The sequence below is a fragment of the Electrona antarctica genome, assembly GCF_951216825.1.
Source record: "Electrona antarctica genome assembly, chromosome: 8".
Taxonomy (NCBI): Eukaryota; Metazoa; Chordata; class Actinopteri; order Myctophiformes; family Myctophidae; genus Electrona; species Electrona antarctica.
Genome location: NC_136789.1, coordinates 16,292,141 through 16,308,313, shown reverse-complemented (window position 1 = coordinate 16,308,313; position 16,173 = coordinate 16,292,141).

Genomic DNA, 16,173 nt, shown 5'->3' with positions numbered 1-16,173 from the left:
GCGAGGTCGCTTCTCGCCCTCAGGCATCTTACTGGTATAGGCATTCTATGGATAATAAGGGGTTAAACTAAAACAAATTGCAACAGAAACTCTTTCAACTATTTTTGTAATTTTGTTTCATAAATATGTAACAACATACCAAAAGTCTAAAATATTTCAAAATGTAATTCTGATTTAAGTAGCATGTGACGTGTCAAACTAGGGGGTTTTCATGATTCGGAATCCATTCCAAGCATTGGTTTTTCACAAAAACACTCCTTGGGCTAAATACAGGCCACTTGCACATTAATTTGTGATAACCATCACATTTTCGTGCAAAACTACTGCTTGTCAGTCAGGACAACTCAAGAATGGATGGAATATATATATTTATTGACGCGGGGCGAGTCCCTCTCCTGTACCCTCCACTGTACTGTACTGTCACTGTACTGTACTGGCACACCCAAAATCATCATATATACAGTTAATATGTGCGTGTGTTTGTGTGTGTTAGGTTGCGCACAGGTGGTGAAAAACAACCATGCTGTTTTCGTGCTCAGACGCACCCAGCCACCCAGCCACCCACCCACACACACACTTAAGGAAGTGGTTGCACCACTTAAAAAAATACATCGATACAATACAGTGCTCCACTGCATAATTTATTCATTCATTAAAAGACTGCAACTATATGGTATATTCATAAATATAACCCAACAATGGTATACTTGTCTACCAGTGTTGGGTTACACATGCAAAATATTAGGGATGTCCGATATAGACGTTTTGCCGATATTGCAACTCCTAATTTCCGATATCGATATATCAACCGATACTATGAATTATGTATATGGGGCATATACATAATTCATAGTATCGGTTGATATATCGATATCGGAAATTAGGAGTGCTGAAATGCTGGATGCATTCATAAATGTAAGGTAAGGCAATTAATCGGTCATCACATCGGTATCGGCCGATATTAGCCTTAAAATGCAATATTTGTATCGAATCGATCAGATATCGATCGGTTTTAGCAGATATTTTATTTTATAATAATGTTGAAAAGGGTTAGATAAATAAAAAAGCCTGAACAAGCCTTTTGTGATGATGAATGCTGCAAATTCTACCAGTGTTTTCTGGGGAAGCTTTCAAAAGAGTCAACAAGTTTGAACATTTTTAAATAAAAATACTACATTCAAATCGGTTATATCGGCTATAGCAGTTCCATTCATTATATCGGATATCAATATCGACCAAAATGTCTCATAGGTACATCCCTAATTAAAACCGATAACATTATTTTCAGATTTTACATTTTTATGCAAATATCGGCCTAAAGATGCTAAGAAAGAAGTCTTGTCACATTACTGATGTCTAATTGGTAAATGTTGCATTTATATAGCGCCTTTATCCAAGGGGCTTTACATAGATTGTGCATTACATTCACCCATTCACACAGACATTCATACACCGATGGCGGCGGAAACCATGCAAGGCACCAACCAACACATCAGGAGCTAACCATGAGCCCCATTAACTCCCATTAACACACAACACACATTTCATAACACACTCCTGTAGAGTTGGCCGAGTGGCCTAGGCTCCAAAAATGAACAAGTTCAGGATTACCGGTTTTTTGGTTCTTTATTAGTCTAAAAAATTAAGGCCTTTTCAATAAATAAGACTGTGGAAAATAGATTTAACACTTTGCCTGCCCAAGTACTACTGATTGTATGTCCCTTGCAGCCTCCCTTTATAGGGAGTGGATCCTACCACAAGTACAGATTCCAATTAACCATCAATTAGCTTTTACAGACATTTCCCATACCACAGGAATAATCTAATGATTAAATCAATGTTGTACAACATAATTGAATCACACTTCTAGGCACCCATATAATCACAAATACTTACAACCAGAACACTGTTAAACCTATCATACACACACCCCTTCTCTTCTACAATACTTGGCACGTTCCAACCCTTCTTAACCAAATGGACTGGCCCAGCTCTGAGGAGTGCCAGTACTGCAGAAGACAGACAAGTGACAAACAAAGCATACAATTCAGCTTGGTTCCAATGCAGTGTTTAAATAAACAGAATGTTTGAACCCCTGAAGTCTGTCATTTTTATAATTGAATGTATGTAGGTAAAAATCATGTACTACTACCAAACCTCACTTCCCTCTTACTGTGTATATATATATAGGGCACGGGTTACCCTGTGACAACTCCAATAACAGTCGAAGTCATAAGGCTTTTTATTTTTATTTTTATTTTACAATATTTATTTCTTAAAGTTAATACTCATGATGAAGCCAAACTGAATCAATAATGCATTAATCATACATACAATGAAAGATGAACCCATGAATCAACTTAATCTGAACATCAACAGGCAAGTGTAAATAAAAAGGGTTAAAGCTCCACGACGGCTCCAAGAAATTGCGACTGGGGGTGCTGGCTATTTAGAGGGTTGCTAATGCATCTTGGTTTATAGAAGTCAGTCAATTGGGCTTGTTTGGAGGGGGGGGGGGGCAAAGCCTCCACTAGAGGGGGCTAAAGCGCCCCCTTGCCGTCCCTGGCTCAGAGCCTTTGGTCTAGTGATTAAGATGGACTGTCACGCGGGAGACCAGAGTTCGAATCTCAGGCGTTACATTGGTGCCGTGACCTTTGGGCTTAGAGGCAGGCCCACGGCCGTCTTGAGTGACAGGCTGTCAGCCAGGCAGGCTGTTAAGAATACAAGCGTGATGCTTTTTTAACAGAATAGCGTTGTTAACAGAATATAGTTGTTACTTTAACGCGAGGCCCTACACAATCGATCCGTTTTTAACATAACAGTAGAGTTGTTCAGGCAAGCATAGGGATATCCCTTTGGTCTAGTCTAGTGGTTAATATATTGGACTTTCACGTGGAAGACCGGAGTTCAAATCCTGGGCGTTACACCAGACCATATCTGTAATAAAGGTGTGTTTAATTTTTACTAATGCTTTATAATCTATAGTTTAAACATTTAGAACCGTGTTTACTGTTTACTAATGCTTAGTAATGTATGGATAATGCTTTACAAATGTAACTAACTATAGTGTTAGTATATATATTATTAGTATATTTATTATAAAGTGCTACCTTTATGTGAATATACGTGACGTGCACACTTGCAAGGGGTCACAGTCCGTTGAATGAGCGAAATTAGTGCAAAAATAATAATAATAGTGCAACATTTGTTTTCATGGACGATTTGGCCATAGTTGAAGAGCACGATGTATAATACAACTAAATATGCCACACTTGAGTAGTGGACAGGTCTAATCAGGACATTGATGGCACATGCTAGAGAGAGAAAAATCAGTAAAATAAGGCAGATGTATTCGTAGAGGTATGGACCCCCTTTTTGGATTATATCGAAGAGCGCAGTGATTCTGTGTAGGACAGAACCCACCTTCACTTGCACACATGCATTTCACAACCCTGTACCACTTGGAAATTATTATTATTATTTTTTCTTTTAAGAAGACATGTTAATTATAAATTAAACATGGAGAAAGAGTCAAATATATTTTACCACCACAAAAAGCAGATTTCATATAATCAGTACGAGCATAGGAAAAGTGGGTTAAAAATCTACATGAAAATCATCAGTATGTAACATAAGACTTAACTTAAGAAAGTATTTGGCATAGATGTAAAGTAAGAGTATAAAAGCATGGTTAATTTGGGAGTCAGTTGCCCTACAAAGCCAAAGTGCCGTAACTACATTTTTGGACACACCGACTTATTTGTCTATCCCAAAGGTCAAATTAGCCTTTACTTTGTGATTTTGGGGGATAAACAATAACAACAGATATCCAATTAGTGTAATTACACTGCTAAAATAAATCGTAGTTTAGTGCACACTAGATCCATGGTCCATGGTCAGCGTGGTCAGGCCAGCGTGCCTCAACCTGCTTCTTAGCCTTTTCCAAATGATGAAAGTCGTACCGTGGTGTGACTGTCACTTTTCCAGGCTCACAGAATTTCAACTTGTATCTGATATGATTGGTGTCAATATTCAGCGTCTAAAACAACAAAAGAAAAAATATGGGATGAAACAGGATAGGTCAAAACAGAGTTTTCCAACTGTTACTACAGCAAATGAAATCTCTATGTACCAATGTGTTCCCACCCAGATTGTTCTGTGATTGGGTCTAGCTCAACTTAATGAATTTGGAATGGATTGGGGAAATGCATTGCTTAGTCATTCTTTGTATTGCATTAAGTAGGGTAGACAGGGTCAGGTAACCCTGTGTATGTATAACTGAGCACAATGTTACTGTTTTCTTACAGCATGGAGAAATGCTTCAATAATCAATATAGGCCTACTATATGTGCAATAATTGTCTATAGAGAATATACAATAAGGCTCTGCATAATAGGTAATAGTAAGGTTTTTTCAATATGTGTCAAATATGAAGTGATTCATAATGTAGTACCTTACCTTAGCTTCTGGCAAGTGGAAAGCTAAAGCCACATGGTCCCATACATAGAACTGGGGCCAATCATCACAATATTCAGCCGCCATTTGCTTCTCTGGCGTACGAACCAGCTTGAAACTGTTTAAGACAAGAGTGAGAGAGGAACGTGTAACATTAATCTTTTATTCATGTTTCTCTCATGTTGACTCTCTCAAACACACAGACATAGTGGTTCACAATTTGTATACGAGTATCAATTTGTAACAACACACTAATCCACACACATACAGTACCTGTGTGTCTCACACATAGCCTCAGGTCTCCAGATGATTTGGCCATCCCTGTAGGCACACACTGCATCTGGGCTGTCATCCAATAGAGGGTACTCCTCAAATAAATCATTGTGTTTGTCGCTATGGACCAACACAGAGTACAGCACCTCCTGACTGTATATGACAGTTTCGTAGACACGCAGAACTGGTTCTGAGTCCTCACACACCTGGGAAGGAAAATATGTTAAATTAAATGAATCACTAAATTAGTTGAGACACACAGACATTAAAGGATGTCTATGTAATAATAAAACTGTATTTGTATAGCACCTTTCATGACATGAAATGCAGCTCAATGTGCTTTACAGAGCAATGGAGGGAAAAAAAGGCATAAAACATTAAAATAATAGCAGTAATGCAATACAGTGAGGACATGAATAACAAGGAATTTAACTAAAAGCAAGAGTGTAGAAGTAGGACTTGACTGAGCTGTGCTTTAGTCTACAGAGGCTGCCTGTCGAAGGTTTAGTGGGAGTTAGTTGCACGCCGTCGGCCCGTAGAAGCAGAAAGCTCCTTCACCGTGTTTTTTAATTGCCATTTTTTTAGGCACAGCGAGCAAGCGGAAGTTGAAGAACTGAGGGGGCGGTTTGGGACATATTTAGGCAGGCAACAGTCTGTCTCGAGATACTAGGCATTTGTTGTTGGAATTAGTCAACATTGACAAGAATACCACAGGTGGTCCAGCTAAACAAAGCATCAAGGACACTGTCTTTCTTTGAAGGCAAAAGCTAACATAGGAAATGATCAGATAGTAAAGAAATACGATACATCCTGTTGGAATAATGGCACTGTTTTAAATTAAACCAAAATGTCTAAGGGCTGTGCCTGATAGCAACCAGAGATTAAAGTAATTTAAGGAAGCCTTTAATTGTTGTAGGAAAACAATGGCAATGCAGGAAGTCATCTCAAAATAGGACCAATCTTTTAGCACAAAGGATACAGGGAGAGGAGAGGAGAGGAGAAATGGCAACCTCCTATGTAAATACAAATGTACAAATCAGTGTCTGTCTTGTGATTTTGAAAGTTAAAGTTAAAACAACAATATGACATATGGGAGACATATGTATAGCAGATACATAACCTTCTTTTGCAGTTTTAAGTCTTTATTATATTTTTTACTTAAAAATAGCCTATATATTTTAACTGGGAACACATCTCTGCTCCTCGTCAAAAAACGCACCGGTTCAATTTTAATGCACGCGTTAATGTCACGCAACGCGGGCAGTGGAGCCACCCTTCATTGATTAAAAAGGGAACATTCCCTGACGGTGACGGAGACGCGACGCTGACGCGCCCGGTGGAGCCCTGGTGTTATTATCAACCTGTGTTCAATGCAGGCTTAACTATAGCTATACATTGCAGTTGTAAAGGAATGTGAATCCATCGCTCTTGAGCACAACGGGGTGGCTGCAATTATGGCCCCAGTAAAAAGTAAAATCCCCCCTTATACTAATAGTGTAGGCTACTGCTGGTCTACACATTCTTTACTATTTAGGCCTATTTATAACCGTTTGTATGATTCTTTTTGCATAGTACTGTATATTTTGTAGCCTATACTAGGCCATATGTCATTCAATGTTTCGGACCCCAATGGAAACAAGCCATAGGTTTCTTGCGTTTTAAATTATCTTAGCAGACCGCATTATATTTTACTGTATTTTCATCTGCTTTTTTTCATGGGGAGACTCCCATGTTACTGATCTCAAACGCTATAGCAATCAGAATGTAGTTCTTTAACCTTTTAACAAAACAAACGTTTAGTTTTAAATTAAATATCACTAGGCCTAGTAGTACTTAGGCATACCTTCACTTTGATATAAGCTTTAAGAGCCCCTCTGTGCGTACCTGATTTCTGTACGCCCCCAGCAGCTGCTCCTGCAGGGTCAAAGTTAACCGAAAAGAGCCGTATCTCGATGTGTCCAGGAAAGCAGGCGAGGTGGCGAACTGTTGCAGAAAGGGCTTCTGTCCGGCAGCCTGTTCATCTGTCCTGTCTGGATAGGTGCGATCCACAAGACGCTTCTCAGCCGATTGCATGTCCTCTGGTTGCACAGAGAGGCTCCTGTGGATTATGGATTTCTACTCCAATTCACCCTGGTTCTACCATCACGTGGATATGAGGAGAATTGATTACGAGAACAACACCAGCGTAAACAACGAAGAACACAGCACGTTCTATCTCCTCGGCAACAACAACAATGGATCGACCGGTAAACATCTCGGACACGGCGCGGCTGGAATCCACGCACTGTTAACCTGCAATCCGACCAAAAGAAACAAACCCCTACTTGGCAAGATCGACAGACGCCTGTTCTGTTGTATATTCTTGTTAATGGCAGGAGACATCCAACCCAATCCTGGTCCTGTAATCACTAGACTTCAGGCGAAGAAACAAACTTGCCTGATGATCACGGACGCAAGGACAACAAAGGAGACGGTCGCGGCCACACAGCCAACTCAAGATACGGGCACGGAGCCGCCTTGGGGATCCATCGCAAGGACAACGCATGAGACGGTCACGGCCACACAGCCAACTCAAGATACGGGCACGGAGCCGCCTTGGGGATCCATCGCAAGGACAACGCATGAGACGGTCACGGCCACACAGCCAACTCAAGGTACGGGCACGGAGCCGTCTTGGGGACCCAACGCAGATCTTACTTCGGCGGCAGTCGAGGCAAAAGACACGGACAACACCACCATCTACAGGCGTGAAGAGTCTCCACATCCAACCAAGGGGGACAACGAGGCTGGAGACGGACACCGTGATACTTTACCTGCTATTTCTGCTGTTTCTCCGGTCGACACCATGGCTCAATCGGCCCCACCAGAGCCCTCGGGACCCCATCCCCCACTCCCGCCACCCCACGACGACCCCCACGCACCCCCCACCCTCCCCCCACGGCAACCCGCGGCTTCTACAGACAACAATGGCCCTCCGCTCCCCTATTTCGCCATGGAGGAGATAAGCACCATAGTCAGAGCCAACGGACTTCATATCTTTCACCTGAATGTCAACAGCCTTGGACCCAAAATGGCTGAAATCAGGCATATGTTTCAATGCGGTAAGGCGAACATCATTAGCTTCTCTGAAACCAAACTTGATGAGTCAACCAAAGACCCAGAAGTTGAAATAGAGAACTATTCTTTGATCAGAAACGACAGAAACAGGCATGGTGGTGGCGTGTGTATGTATATTCACAAAGACACTGAATATGTTACTCGTACTGACTTACAGCATGATGAAATTGAAACTGTGTGGGTTGAATTAATTTTCAAAAAAGCTAAATCAGTATTAGTGGGCACCGTCTACAGACCGCCTGACCAACATGGGTTCTATGATATACTTGAGGGGTGCTTAGCTGAGGAGGAATGTGTAGAGAAAATCCTGATTGGCGACTACAATACAGACATGCAACGAAAGGAAGCACCTGTGTTTAAGTCATTCAGTAAGTTCTGTGATCTACATAGTGTCAGTCAGCTAATTACCCAACCCACTAGAGTGTGTGATTCTACTCAAACTGTCATTGATCTCATTCTGTCCTCGGACAAATCCAGAATCTCCAAGAAAGGGGTTATTGTATGTGGGCTTAGTGATCATTTTATGATATTCTGTACCCGCAAAATACAAAAACTTAAGACCGGCTGCCACAAAACAGTCATATCAAGGGACCTCAAAACCTACTCTAGTGAGGTCTTTAACCAAGTATTGGAGAGTCTGGATTGGTCCGATGAGCTTAAATGCACACATGTCGAAGAAGCTTGGCTTGGCTTCAAAACCAAATTTACATCAGTACTGAACAACATGGCTCCTTTGAGAACCACCAGGGGCAAAACCCGCTCGGAACCATGGATGAATCCGGACATACTGGCTGCAATGAAAGCCAGAGACAAAAAATGCTCTGAAGTTCTAAAATGCAAGTCAAAGCTAGCCAAGCGCTTCGACAGTGTTCGCCAAGCTCGTTTGAACAACCTAAATACACAACGAATCAAACTACGAAACAGTGTAACTGCCATGACCAAATCAGCTAAATGTAACTTCATTAATGATAAAGCTGAGGAAAACAAAAACAATCCTCATGAGCTCTGGAAGCTACTAAACAATCAACTAAGCTATGGTCAGAAACTAAAAACCAGATTTTCGAACATAAACATCAAATCTGACAACACTCTCATCACTGACAACCTTGATGTGGCCAACTACTTGAATATCTTCTTTACAAACATATCAACAACTCTGGTTAACAAACTGCCCTCCCACTCTGGGCTCTTTGGTGTAGAGCACATTACAACCTTCTACAAAAACCTAGGTGTTTGTAAAGACGATTTTAAACTAGTTATGGTAACAACTGATGAGGTAATTAAGAAACTGAGTGCCCTCCAACCCCACAAGGCCACAGGCCATGACAACATTCCCTCCAAATTTCTCAGAGACTCAGCCATCTCTATAGCTCCAATCATCACCCACATAGTAAACCTCTCCATCAAACAGGGACAGGTCCCCCAAGATTTCAAACTGGCCAAAGTAACCCCCTTGCACAAGAAAGGGAGTAAATTAGACCCCGGCAACTACCGCCCTATTTCTATTCTTAGTTCCATCTCGAAAGTGATGGAAAAAATAGTCTATGAACAGGTTGAAAAGTATCTTGCCACTAATAAATTATTGTACGAGTTCCAATCTGGCTTCAGAACATCCCACTCCACTGACACATGCCTCCTCTATTTGAGCGACCACATCAAACAAGAGGTGGACGCGGGCAAATACTGCGGCATGGTCATGCTGGACCTCCAAAAGGCTTTTGACACCGTGAACCACTCCATACTGGTTAACAAGCTAAAGGCAATTGGTTTCGATAGCACATCAGTGAGCTGGATGCAATCCTACCTGGAGGGGAGAGAACAGATGGTGGAAGTGAACGGAACACTGTCCCCCCCCCTCCCAGTGAGCTGTGGCGTTCCACAAGGAAGCATACTAGGGCCTCTACTGTTCCTAATATATGTAAACGACATGACTTCAGCCTGTGACTGCAACTTGTTCCTGTTCGCAGATGACTCAGCACTGCTGGTCTCGGACAGGGACAAACTGCAGGTTGAAAATGCCCTCAGCTCTGAACTCGGTAGAATCTGCACCTGGCTCGCTGATAACAAACTATCTTTACACCTGGGAAAAACTGAATCCATTCTCTTTGGCTCTATTAGTAATCTCAGCAAGGCAAATGGCTTCTTGGTTAGAGTGGGTGACAATGTTATCACACGTAAAGATGAAATTACCTACCTAGGTTCCATCCTGGAGGCTAATCTTTCCGGTGATAAAATGGCCACCAACGTAATCAAAAAAGTCAACCATAGAACAAGATTCCTCTACAGGATCTCCTCACTGGTCAACAAAAACACCTTGAAGACCTTAACAGGAGCCCTTGTACAGGGTTTCTTTGACTATGCATGCACCTCCTGGTACCACAGCACCTCAAAGGCCCTTAAAACCAGGCTCCAGACTTCCCAAAACAAACTGGTCAGGCTCCTACTTGATCTAGCCCCCCGAACCCACCTCACCCCTGCCCACTTCGACAGGCTGGAATGGCTTAGGGTCGACGACAGAGTACAGCATCTTGCAATGGGTCTGGTCCACAAGATTCGATACACCACCAAGATACCCATGTACCTGTCTAGATACTTCCTTAATGTTAACGAAGTCCACACCCACAACACCAGAGGGAGTGCAACGAACCATGTACAACCCAGATTCGGCACAAACAAGGGACTAAATTCTTTTCGCTCCTATGCCACCAAAATGTGGAACGCCCTACCAACTGTCATTAAGACATGCGAATCCCTTGACTCCTTCAAAACCGCTCTCAAAGGGCACCTACGGATGGCTGCAATTCGAAACTGGCCCCCGTAAAATCTGAATCCCCCCCCCCCGCCCCCCCCTTTTTTCCCCTCACTGTATATATTTCTTTTCCCTTTTTACCTCCTTTTTGATGAATTCTTTTTTGATGAATTCCTGTTCTGTCTATAGAAGTGTCTATTTGTACGTCTCTAAATGTTTTGATGATTTGAACATGGTGGACCCTGTTGGAAACAAGTGTAATGCTTAATTGGGTCGTCCACTCACAGTTAACAGCCTTTGTATTGAGTTTGTGCTTGAAATGTACTGTAATTCTGCAAACTGTTAATAAATTCTTCAATCAATCAATCAATCCACCAGAGGAGGTCCTCACGGTGTGGATCTTTAGGATCCCGTTGGGACGGTGCACGGAATTCTCCTGTTTCTCCTGTTTCTTCTCCTACTATCTCAAATAGTGCATTAGTGTCATGGATCAGATGAGAGACATGGAACTCCGGCTGGGGGTAAGGTGGGATGTGGTAACGCAATCTGGGTTCTTCTACGGTGTTCATGTTTTCTTTGAATATGTACTTGTTGTATATGCCTTCTTGGACTTGGAGCTCTGTCAACTTTAAATGTTTGCCTCTGATGAATAATTCATTATATCCTCTATTGTTCGTACGATTATCCATGCTTGAAGTTTGACAGAAAATGACACGGGAGGTGAAATAAATAGCGTCAGTTCCACTTCCACTTCTAGAAAACCTAGGTTTCGAATTTTAAAGAATCGAAACTTAGAGAGCAATAAATAGCCTATCGCCCCACCTAGCCCTGCCCCTGCGGTCCAGTGCGTCAGCGCAGTGAGCGCACTAGTGCATGTATCACCAGTGTCGAGTGAGCTAGGATAAGAGAGCTAGGATAAGACTTCCTGTGGCGGAGCTCTTCAGAATAAAAGTATGCGCTAAAGTAAACATACATTTCCATAATAAAACAATAAAGTATTTAAACGATAATATACAACACAAAATATGTTTCTGTGTATTTTCATTAACATTTATAGGAGATTATCTAAATGGATAAATGCTGTTCACTGGAGAGCATATCCCTTACAAATAGGACACTGGACCAAAAACGCCTCTTCGTATCAACTGGTGTGAGTCGTGTGACATATGCACGCGTGCGGGGAGACCTCCTCTACAACACCACACTTTCCGCTAAGCGGGAGAGGTGTAAAAAAAAAAATTGGCGCGGCCTCTAGTGAGGTAGTAAAATGTGCCATTTCCAGAGTGGACACTGGACAAAAAACGGCTCTTCGTATCAAATGGTGCATGAGTGCAGGGATACGGATACCTCCTCTACAACACCACACGGTCCACACCCTCCGCTAAGCGGGAGAGGTGTAAAATCAGAACGCGTGCACCGTGCATATGTCAGACCTGTTGATACGAAGAGCCGTTTTTGGTCCAGTGTCCACTCTGGTCTGGAAATGGCACATTTTTTACCTCTGAGCCCACTGGCTCACATCATCCGTCAACACGATCTACGGTTCCACTGCTATGCTGATGATACACAGTTGTATCTCAGCACTTCACCAACCACTCTGCTCCCCCCACAGTCCATTGTCAACTGCCTTCACGAAATAAAGACCTGGATGACCACCAACCTCCTCAAACTCAACAGCAAAAAAACTGAGCTCATGGTCATGGGTCCCAAGACGCAACTTGAGAAGATAGGACATTTTCTTCTCCAGGTGGATGGCTGTTCCATCTCTCCATCCCCTGAAGTTCGCAACCTGGGTGTCATCCTGGACTCTACCCTCTCCTTTCAATCCCACCCATCAAATCTGTTACTAAATCTGCCTTCTTCCACCTCAAAAACATTTCCAGACTCCGCCCCTCACTCCCAGACTCTGTTGCAGAAACCCTAATCCATGCTTTCATCTCCTCCCGGCTGGATTATTGCAACGGTGTTCTGCTCAGCCTCCCCAAGAAGTCCCTTGACAGATTGCAGATTACGTGCAAAACTCGGCTGCCAGAGTGCTCACCCGCACAAAACGCTGGCAGCACATCACCCCTCCCCTTGGAGATTCGCCAGACTCCTACATTGGACTGTTTCAAGTCTGCACTGAAGAGACATTTGTTCACTCTGGCTTTTGGCAACTAGTTTGTTTGTTTTGTTTTTTGTTTTGTAAAGCGTCCTTGGGTTTCTTGAAAGGCGCTATATAAATCCAAGTTATTATTATTATTATTATTACTGGGGGCCTGGTAACTTTTGATTTTACACCTCTCCCGCTTAGCGGAGGGTGTGGTGTTGTAGAGGTCTCCCCGAACACGTGCATACACTGACACCACGCTAGACAGGAACGCCCAAAAACGTCACATCCGGTTTTAGCCTGGGGTAAGAATTTTCTATGGCTGCCAATGCAACTTGGTCCAATCCTTAATCACAAACGGACAAACATCTATGCCGATGCTATCTAACTTGCGGAGGTAGCGTGCCTTGTCCACGGGCAACAGATCTTTCAACGTATGTCATTGCAAATACGTTTGATAATCGCTACTCTGCTCAATATTGTTTTTAAAATGCCGCAAATTGCACTGCAGTGAACGAGTGCAAATCACAACTTCCCCCGGGGGTGGGCGGAGTCACAGTTTGGTACGAATAGCCGTTTTTGGTCCAGAGTCCACTCTGGTCTGGAAATGGCACGTTTACCTTACTAGAGTATATTATCGTTTAAGTACTTACTTTATTGTTTTAATATGCAAATTCATCGTTTTTGTTTACTTTAGTGGGTACTTTTATTTTGAAGAGCTCGGCCACCGGAAGTCTTATCCTAGCTACCTTATCCTAGCTCACTCGACACTGGTGGATCGGTGATTTCACTCGCGTGCGCATTTTCCCGGGAGGACGGTGCACGGAATTCTCCTGTCGTTTTGGGTTCTTATAAATGTCATGACACAGTCGGCTTGGATCAATGACGTAATCCAAGCAGACTGCTGCTGCTGAGTTCAGGGATGTTTTATTTGAATAATGAATATGTACTTGTTGCCTATGCCTTGGAGCTTCTCTTTCAGCTCTGTGACTGTCAATTTCAAATGTTTGCCTCTGATGAAGGCCTCTATATGTCCTATTTTGTTCTTACGTGTATCCATGCTTGAAGCTTGACAGAGAAAGTCACTGGACAAGAAATTAGATCAATTAGATCAGATTACACAATTATGCTGTCCCAGAGTGACATTCTTGTTCTTAATAATTAAGGTCCAGATGTTGACATACAATACAGCCTCTCTCTCTCACACAGATATATAAGTATGAATTTGTTTATGATTATCAATACCTGCAATACTTTCAGTCCAGTTATGGTAAAAACCATAACACTCCATTTATGGCTATCCAGGGTTTGATGAGGTCAGTGTCGTGATCTTCATATATGGAGATCAGGTGATGATAGTCAGCTCCACATATGGATATCCATGTGTTGTACCAACTTGGCTAATTTGCAAGTCTGTTCAGGTGGCGATGGCTCGCGACGGCGTCCTCCGTGATACTCTGGCGGTGGCGCTGCTGGTGTTCCCTGGCCAGACGGTGGCGTTGCTCGTAGGCAGTCTCCTTCGTGAGAGTGTGGCGGTCACACTGCTCGGGCAGATCGGCGCGTGCACGCATCCGCCTGGGTGACGGCAGACTGCTGGGCGAGCTTTGGCATGTTTTGCATGAAATCCTAACTGCATATTTCTTCCCCGAATGTGCGTGTAAAGATGACTCTTAATCATTGCATTACAGTGTATACAATTGCGACAGGGGAAATTACCAGAGGGAAACTTTGACAAGAAGTGTTTCGGTGGATGACCGAAACACTTCTTGTCAACGCTTCCCTCTGGTAATACATTTCTAATGGGTTTAAGATGTATCTATGTCTGTTTAGTTTATTAGCTTTCCATGCACTTTAGGGGCCAGCCCCACATTCATTATGATAGCTCATTGTGATGTATTCATATTTTACTATTTATTCGTTTGTGCTTACATGATATTTATCCTGTCTTGGTACCATAAATAGAGACTTCTCATTGATAAGATGATAACAGTTGACACCTGTGTTCAATTACTGTTGATTGTATCTCATACATAAATACCACACTTCCTGTTGTCTTGTCACAACAACACTGAGGAAGGCCATACAGGCCGAAACGCGTAAGTTCACTCTCGTCAGAGATAAATAAAATCATGCAAAAGGACATACATACAGTGCTGGCATTTTCTTCACCTCAACTTCATATATAGAGACAGCCATATATGGAGCGTGTCACGAGGTGTGACGGACTGACTGACTGACAGGTTTTGCAGGTTTTCATAGTAATCTGCGACCAACGGTCGCAATCACTGTGTGGATATTAGTCTGGTTCCCCTCAGTGTTTTAGATTTTTTCCAAGGGGCGGTTACAAAAAGATTCAAACGAACTCTATTGGTTAGACCTACAATCAATCAGAGCAGCGCAGCCCGCTATGTCACACACATACTGGGGCTGGGCCCTGGTTGGTTATAACCTGCATGCTGTTCCGCCGAAACATGGCCACAATGAGCTACACCAGATTCAATCTGCCTGGGGCAATAGGCTATGCATTGCAAAGGCAGTTTGAAGGCTGGCTATGTGAGGCTAGAGGGATACTTGGATTGGAGAGGAATGTACACCTAGCACATGCAGGAAAGGTGGGCAGTGGCACCAGAAACGTAGAGCCCATTGGGCAACTTGGCAAAACCGCTTTGGCGAGATGGCAGATGGCACAATAAACACATTGTTGTCTAAGATACAAACAGTTTATCAAACACAGGATGAAATGAAAGTTTCCTTTGTGCAAGAACATATATACCTAAGAGTGTAGTCATGGTGATGAATGGTGGGACGTCTTGGTGTCATGTTTTGTCGTCTTGGTGGTGAATGGTGGGAGCTGGGTTTAGGGTTGTAATTTAGGACGCATCATCAGATGTTTGTTTTCCTTCTCATCCTCTTTGCAAACCTGTTTAGTGTTTCTGATTGTGCAACCAATTAAGGGCCTGCAGTCTACCAACATAACTGTGTCAGATACTGTAGAGATTTACTAGACGGTCTCAAAGATTCTGTCAGATAATGTCCAAAGAGCAAGGACAACTGCCGCCACGGATACCTGAGCATTCTATTCCTGGCCAAAACAAATGTAAGGATAATGCCATTGAAAAGTGGGGTGTAAATCAAGTTACGTTAGCCCGAAAACGTTTTGTTCCCACTCAATTTGAGCTCAGTGTGGGAAAGCGAACAAGAGTGTGACAATGATTTAAGCATAATTTGTCAACTTGGTGAATTGAATGCCAGATTAAAAAATGACTCATGGTTTCATGATGAATACCAAACCCTTTTTCCATGTTGCCCACTCAGAAAGTGCAGACATCTCATCCCGAAATTTCAGAAAGAGAAGTACCCAGAATCGCGGAATGTTCAATAGAATATAATCTGAATCTTGCATTACAATTACAATGTTATATTCTTTCTGTAAAACACAACAGATGTTTTATAACATGTCAAATAAGATAAATACTAAGTATTCATTTGA